Source organism: Ranitomeya imitator, chromosome 2 (assembly GCF_032444005.1).
Source record: "Ranitomeya imitator isolate aRanImi1 chromosome 2, aRanImi1.pri, whole genome shotgun sequence".
NCBI lineage: Eukaryota > Metazoa > Chordata > Amphibia > Anura > Dendrobatidae > Ranitomeya > Ranitomeya imitator.
In genome coordinates, this window is record NC_091283.1 from 721523783 (window position 1) to 721532141 (window position 8359).

The following is an 8359-nucleotide window of genomic DNA, read 5'->3' on the forward strand; positions in this document are numbered from 1 at the left end:
CATATTCCTGTACATTATGATTTACCCCAGACCACCAAAAACGCCGAGTGAGAAGGTCCGTAGTAACTTTACTTCCAGGGTCTCTGGCCAGGACCGAATCATGATGTTCATTAATTACCCTAAGACAAAGATTAGCAGGAACATAAAGTTTACCTAAATGACATCCCCCCTCCTTCATCCAAATGAGATTATATGCCCCCCCTGAGATCTAATTTGGAGAAGCATTTAGCCCCCACAATTTGATTAAAGAGGTCTGGAATAAGAGGGAGCGGGAAAGAATCCCGGACCGCAATTTGGTTTAATTCATGGAAGTCTAAGCATGGGCATAAACCCCCGTCCTTCTTCTTTACAAAGAAGAACCCGGCAGCAATGGGTGATGACGAGGGTCTGATATGACCCTTGGCCAGACTCTCCGTGATATAGTCCTTCATGGCCTGTCTCTCTGCGGCAGAGATGTTGTACAGCCTACTCTTAGGCAGTTTAGCACCAGGAATGAGACGTATAACATAATCATAAGGACAGTGTGAAGGTAGCTCTTGACTCCCCTCCTCAGAGAATACATCATCAAAATCTGAGATGAATTCTGGCAAAACCTGAGAACTCAACCCGGCCAGCCGAGTGCCCAGGCAATGTTCCTGACAAAACTCACTCCATCTTGTAATCTCCCTAGTCTGCCAGTCTAACACCGGGTTGTGTAATGTGAGCCATGGTAAACCGAGAACTACAGGCGACGGCAAACCCCCCAACACATAACAATCTGTTGACTCAGAATGCAACGCCCCTATTTGTTGGCTCACCCCACGGACGATCTGAGTGAAAGTCCCCTGGCTCAAAGTTGCAGAATCAATAGCAATTATAGGTTGGGTCTAGACAACTCTTGAGTTTAAAGCCCATGTGAATAAACAAACCACTGCGATCCGGTTCGATGGGCGTCGCAGTCCGGTTCGGGGCCTCCCATCTTCTTACGATGATGTCCTTTTCTTGTATTCAAGCTGCAGCTCTGGCGCAGGTGTACTTTGTCTGCCCTGTTGAGGGCAGAGCAAAGTACTGCAGTGCGCAGGCGCCGGGAAAGGTCAGAGATACCCGGCGCCTGCCCACTGCAATACTTTGCTCTGCCCTCAACAGTGCAGACAAAGTACGCCTGTGCCGGAGCCGCAGCAAGAAGGCAAGAAGTGGACGTCATCATATGAAGATAGGAAGATTCATCTTTCCTCCATCCCATAGATCTTCCTTACCTGACCTATCTATCGCAATCAGTGACATCATGCTTTCCCCCCGACCCAAAAGTCCGATGCCTCGGAGTAACCTTCGACTCTGCCCTGTCCTTCAATCTGCACATCCAAGCTCTTTCCACCTCCTGTCGCCTCCAGCTCAAAAATAACTCCAGAATCCGTCCTTTCCTCAACCGTCAATCTACTAAAATGCTTGTGCATGCCCTCATCATCTCCCGCCTTGACTACTGCAACATCCTTTTCTGCGGCCTCCCTGCTAACACCCTTGCACCTCTACAGTCCATTCTTAACTCTGCTGCCCGACTAATTTATCTCTCTCCTCGCTACTCCTCTGCTTCCCCCCTCTGCAAATCTCTTCACTGGCTCCCATTCCCTCAGCGTATCCAGTTCAAATTACTAATACTGACCTACAAAGCCATCCACAACCTGTCTCCTCCATATATCTCTGAACTAATCTCCCGACATATTCACTCACATGATCTCCGGTCCTCCCAAGACCTCCTTCTCTCCTCCACACTTATTCGCTCCTCATCCAACTGCCTCCAAGACTTCTCCCGAATATCCACCATCCTCTGGAATTCTTTGCCCCAACACGTCTGACTATCAACCACATTCGGATCCTTCAGACGGAACCTGAAAACCCATCTCTTCACGAAAGCCTACAGCCTGCACTGACCCCGCTGCCGCCTCATCACTACCGAAGCTACCGCCTCACCAACACCGGAGCTCCTGCAACCCTCAACCTACTGTCTCCTTCCCCATAAACCTGTAGAATGTAAGCCCGCAAGGGCAGAGTCCTCGCCCCTCTGTATCAGTCTGTCATTGTTAGTTTGTTTACTGTAAGTGATATCTGTAACTTGTATGTAACCCCTTCTCATGTAAAGCACTACGGAATCAATGGTGCTATATAAATAAATAATAATAATAATATGAAGATGAGAGGCCCCAGACCGCGACGTCAATAGGATCAGATCCTCTCCCCCCCCCCCCTGGTGAGTATAATCTAACCTCTTTTTCTCATTTTTCAGGATACAGCGGGGGCTAATCTACAGCATTACAGAATGCTGTAGATAAGCCCCTGATGCTGGTGGGCTTAGCTCATTTTCCATTTTGGGGGTGACAGGTTCTCTTTAAAACTATATAATATACCACAGGCCCAAGAGCACTAAGGCATTTTTTGTTCCTTGTCCAAATATAAAATCCATATTAATGGTATTCTATGACAAATGAAAGTAGGAATAGATAGACCATCTTAGATCATGAAGATTGAACTTGGTGGAAATATACTGTATCATTTTTTAATTCACTGTATTGTAATATATATAGATGCATCCAATATGGCAGATGTAAGGGGGTGCTGCACTGTGAAGAGCTTTGTGGGTGAGAACAAGTACTTAAATTGGATCCTATAATGAATGGGCAGCCAGTGTAACGACTGGCGATGAGTGGCTGCATCTGAATACTGATTAGCCAGGTAAATGACCCTGGCTGCTGCATTAAGGACAGACTGGAGAGGGGAAAGTCGAGTGAGGGGGAGGCCAATTAATAGGGCATTACAGTAGTCCAGGCGGGAGTGGATCAGTGCAACACTGAGGGTTTTTGTTGTTTCCTTGGTGAGAAAAGGGCAGATTCTAGAGATGTTTTTTGGGTGTAAGCGGCATGAGCGGGCAAGAGATTGTATATGGGAAGTGAAGGAGAGATTGGTGTCAAACGGAACACCAAGACAGTGCGCCTGCTGCCGGGGTGTTATTATGGTGCCACCCATGGAGAGGGAAGTGTCAGATTTAGGGAGGTTAGTAGACAGTGGGAGCAGAAGTTCAGTTTTGGAGAGGTTGAGTTTCATATAGAATTTGACAGAAAAAAAAATAAGTACACCTCAATAAAATTCAGCTATACATGGAATTATATAAGGTCCCCATTCACTTCTAGCCTGCCATATTATATCTCTTTAAAACTTGGAAGCATAATAATGTAAATTGCACAAATGCTTAAATATGAATAATCACATCAGATTGTTATTAATGTTGTATTAAGAATATTTGCATGATAAATTATTAAGGAAGAAGATATTTTTCTCTGTGAGACAAAACCTATCTTTTAGGGAAATATCCATTCCTAATATATATTTATGCAAATATTTTATTGGCTGACATTCTTTCATGTGAGATGCTAATAATCTGTTCCAGTATTAAAAAGTATAAAAAGCTTGCATTTTGACAGATCAAACACAGAAGCTTGTTTTACTCAGCTATCATCATATCTGACTTTCCAACGTCTCTTTCCAACAATGTCTGAAGTAAAGAAACAACAGAAGAAATGCCCAGAGCCTTGTCCACCACCTTGTCCAGAGCCTTGCCCAAAACCTTGCCAAGAGCCTTGTCCAAAACCCAAATGCCAAAATCGTAAGTATAGAATTTGATAATGATGCCACTAACATATTAGCAATGATCTAAATATATAAATATGGTAGTTTTACCAGAGGTTATAGTAGTAACTGATATGTCCTGCTAGTATACTGGAAAACTTTTTTACAGTATGCAATGTCCCTTAAAATTAAGACGACAAAGAGCACAGAAGGCAATATTTTCCTGTAGAAAAAAAGTGCAATATGTTCAATGTTTTTCAATACATACCTGCCCACTAAATTTAAAAAAAACCATTTCATTGGCATTATTATGTTTATAAGTGTGAAAACAAACTAATTTGTGAAGGTTAACCATTTGCTTACTTTATTATACATTATTATCTGCATCTCAGTTTCAAGAGTTCAGAAATTTAAGTGTCTAATCTCATGCACACGGCTATATTATAGATCCATGCAACCACCAAGTTGTACAAAAGATTACTTCAGCAGCAATATAGATTTTGGGGGCATTATTGTGACTCAATATAAGCTTACTTTACCAAAACTTTTAGGAGGCCACTGAAAGACCTCCATGGGCACAAAGAGAAGCCACAGCAAAAGTCAACCAAAACGACCTGTTACACAACATTTCATAAAAAATTATTGTGTGTGGATTTCCCCCGTAGGGCAGTGGGGTACTCGGTACCGGGTCCTTCGGTTCTCAAGGGGGATGTCATGCGGGAAATGTTCGTGACGCCACCTGTGGTATTCGTTCAGGGTGACCGACACTGCTTAGGGGTCCGCTGGGGTGATGTTATGGCAGCTAGATGGTATACTTTCCCACAGGTGAAGTATGTCCCCAGGGCTTCCCATTGTATAGATGGTGGATGGTGTGAGGCGCAGTGAATGACGAGGACACAAGGTTGCAGTCTCTTTACCTTTTTACTGAAGGCTTCAGCATCCCCAGTCCAGAGCACCAGATCACAGGGCAGGCAGAGTCCGGCCGGTTTGAAGGCAAATCCAGAGTCCCATTATTCAGGTGGAAATCAGTAGCCTTCCCCTAGCGCCTGGATGTTGTAGTCCCTTCCTGCTAAGCTTCTCGGTAAGGTCCTCACAACTGTTGGTGTTATGTTTCTCTCTGTCCCCCAGATGGATAGGAACAAGCCCGTAGGACTGTTGGCCTGGGTCTTTTTACAGGGACTCTAGCACGCCCCAGACCCCACAAGTTGCCACCGTGCCTCCTGGGTATAGGTCAGGCAGGTAACGTGGAGCTAGCTGTCCTGCCGGTCTCTGGAGCAAGGCATGGAGATGTTGCTCCCTCTGTGTTCCGGCTACCGAATCCTGTGCCTCAGGAGGAGGCAGCCTGTGTAGGGCAGAACTCCTTCTGGTTTCCTCTCCTTTTGCTATGACTTTGGTTATCACCCTCTACAATACATTTCGCTGTTCGTGTCTCTTTCTTAGGATGCTGCCGCATCGGTAGGCAGGCGCAGCTCCGTGACCCTCTGTCTAGGCCTCTGACAGGATCCCACCCCTGTCTGGGACCAACTACCTGAGCAAAGCTCAGATAGCAGCTAACTCGATGAAGCCCAGCTTGCTTCTGTCTGACTTCCTATCCAGACCACCAGTTTAACCTAATTGTGAGGAGTGCCCTAATAAATAGGAGCACGGCTCCCCGTGGTGGACTGGAGTGTGAAGTGCGTTGTGTGGTTTGTCATTCCTGGTAAAGTGATCTCCTTTATTGCCTTCAGACGTAACCTCACTCCCCCCTAGAGGGAAATTATATTACTGCAATGACCAGGACCCTGGGGCGCTGCATACAGTTAGGTCCATATATATTTGGACAGAGACAACATTTTTCTAATTTTGGTTATAGACATTACCACAATGAATTTTAAACAAAACAATTTAGATGCAGTTGAAGTTGAGACTTTTAGCTTTCATTTAAGGGTATCCACATTAAAATTGGATGAAGGGTTTAGGAGTTTCAGCTCCTTAACATGTGCCACCCTGTTTTTAAAGGGACCAAAAGTAATTGGACAATTGACTCCAAGGCTATTTCATGGACAGGTGTGGACAATCCCTTCGTTATGTCATTCTCAATTAAGCATATAAAAGGCCTGGAGTTGATTTGAGGTGTGGTGCTTGCATTTGGAAGGTTTTGCTGTGAAGTAAACATGAGGTCAAAGGAGCTCTCCGTATAGGTGAAACGAGCCTTCCTTAAGCTGTGAAAACAGAAAAAACCCATCCGAGAAATTGCTACAATATTAGGAGTGGCAAAATCTACAATTTGGTACATCCTGAGAAAGAAAGAAAGCACTGGTGAACTCATCAATGCAAAAAGACCTGGGTGCCCACAGAAGACAACAGTGGTGGATGATCGCAGAATAATCTCCATGGTGAAGAGAAACCCCTTCATAACAGCCAACCAAGTGAGCAACACTCTCCAGGAGGTCGGCATATCAATATCCAAATCTACCATGAAGAGAAGACTGCATGAAAGTAAATACAGAGGGTTCACTGCACGGTGCGAGCCACTCATAAGCATCAAGAATAAAAACTCTAGACTGGACTTTGCTAAAAAAGCCAGCACAGTTCTGGAAGAACATTCTTTGGACAGATGAAACCAAGATCAACCTCTACCAGAATGATGGAAAGAGAAAAGTATGGCGAAGGCGTGGTACAGCTCATGATCCATAGCATACCACATCATCTGCAAAACACGGCGGAGGCAGTGTGATGGCTTGGGCATGCATGGCTACCAGAGGCACTGGGTCACTAGTGTTTATTGATGATGTGACACAGGACAGAAGCAGCCAAATGAATTCTGAGGTATTCAGAGACATACTGTGTGCTCAGATCCAACCAAATGCTGCAAAACTGATTGGTCGTCGTTTCATACTACAGATGGACAATCACCCAAAACATAAAGCCAAAGCAACCCAGGAGTTTATTAAAGCAAAGAAGTGGAATATTCTTGAATGGCCAAGTCAGTCACCTGATCTCAACCCAATTGAGCATGCATTTCACTTGTTAACGACTAAACTTCAGACAGAAAGGCCCACAAACAAACAGCAACTGAAAACAACTGTAGTGAAGGCCTGGCAGAGCATCAAAAAGGAGGAAACACAGCGTCTGGTGATGTCCATGAGTTCAAGACTTCAGGCAGTCATTGCCAACAAAGGGTTTTCAACCAAGTACTAAAAATGAACATTTTATTTAAAATTATTGAATCTGTCCAATTACTTTTGGTCCCTTTAAAAACTGGGTGGCACATGTTAAGGAGTTGAAACTCCTAAACCCTTCATCCAATTTTAATGTGGATACCCTCAAATGAAAGCTGAAAATCTGAACTTCAACTACATCTGAATTGTTTTGTTTGAAAATTCATTGTGGTAAAGTCTATAACCAAAATTAGAAAAATGTTGTCTCTGTCCAAATATATATGGACCTAACTGTATGTGCTGCCAGGATGTTCCATTATCAGAAAGAGCTCTAGCACCAAAACACACGTTAAGGGGCATAAATAAGTTGTAGATTTTCATAGGGTGAAAAGACAGTTGCACAGCTGGAAATGAGTCTGTGTCAGTATTACTCCAAAATGGAATCACAAAAAGTATTAAAACAGCCACCATACATTTCTAATATTTTATAGATAGTCACACTTGTGGGAAAAAACAAAGACAGCACTTCATAGATAGTATTATATCAATTATGAGAAAAAAGTTTCTCGAGTAGCACTGTTGCAATGACCTGCAGACATCTGCTCTGCCCAGAAAACCTATTTGTCTGTATCTGAGTAAGTAACACTGAATGAGGCTTCAGCTTGCCTTACATGTAGAAGAATTATTGCTTTAATGAAATTATTTAATGATATCTTATTCAATTACTATGTTATTTATTTTCAGCCTGCAAGGATCAAAAATGTCCAGATCAAAAATGGTGTCCACAAGGTACATAACCTGAGACTTCTCATTTGTTTATATACTGTATAAAAATACGTTTTGTGATGTCTTTTATTTGGAAGTCGAGATCATAAACATGACCCCAATAAGTATCTGTACACCTAATTTTGCACCTTGTAAATGGGTCATTTTAACCACCTGAAGATTTTTATTTTATACTACTAGAATATTGGCTTTCCTCATGACAGCATCACTTTTGTGATCATGCCCAGTCGCTATATGTAAATGCTATCAAAAGTTTATGTGAATATTAAATACTTGTTTTTTCTATTCTAGATCCATGCAAGCCACAATGCTAACAACACAAGTGATGTGGAGAAAAGGTCATGCCTACTGACTCTGATACCTATGAAATACATGCAGCATGTTCATTACAGCTATATAATCATTATCCTTTCTGTTGATGGAATTCAATAAACTATAACCGCATTCAAAATGTTCTCTAATTGACACTGTCATTGTGAAAATTTCTGAGGATGCGATGGTTGGAGATAGGAACCCAAACCCAACCCAAAATCTGTAACATTGCTACAGGGGAAGTATAGCTGGGTAATAGAGTTCAAAGTTTAGCAAATGTATAAGTGATCCCCCTGATCTTTAGAAACTGTACGCCAGTGTGTATTCAGCTGCAGAAAAATAGGATGCTGGAGGGGGCAGTTCTTAGGTCAGACTCTACCACACGAATTCACAACTGCACTTGTAGACACGTGAATGTGTTGGCACTGAACAAGCAACAGAAAAAGATGAGGAAAAAGACCTTCTTGATTTCATAGCATATGGGGGCGTATTGACATTGATTATTGGCATGTTATGTCTGTTAG

The 8359-nt window shown here is 43.0% G+C and overlaps 1 long non-coding RNA gene across 1 annotated transcript; it reads left to right on the forward strand.

Annotated features, from left to right (window-relative positions):
- The first annotated feature begins 3433 nt into the window (after positions 1 to 3433).
- LOC138667727 (uncharacterized) lies at positions 3434 to 7974 on the forward strand. The gene is made up of 3 exons (XR_011318911.1): positions 3434 to 3634; positions 7482 to 7526; positions 7815 to 7974. It is a non-coding gene; the product is annotated as an uncharacterized lncRNA (long non-coding RNA).
- Positions 7975 to 8359: the final 385 nt, after the last annotated feature.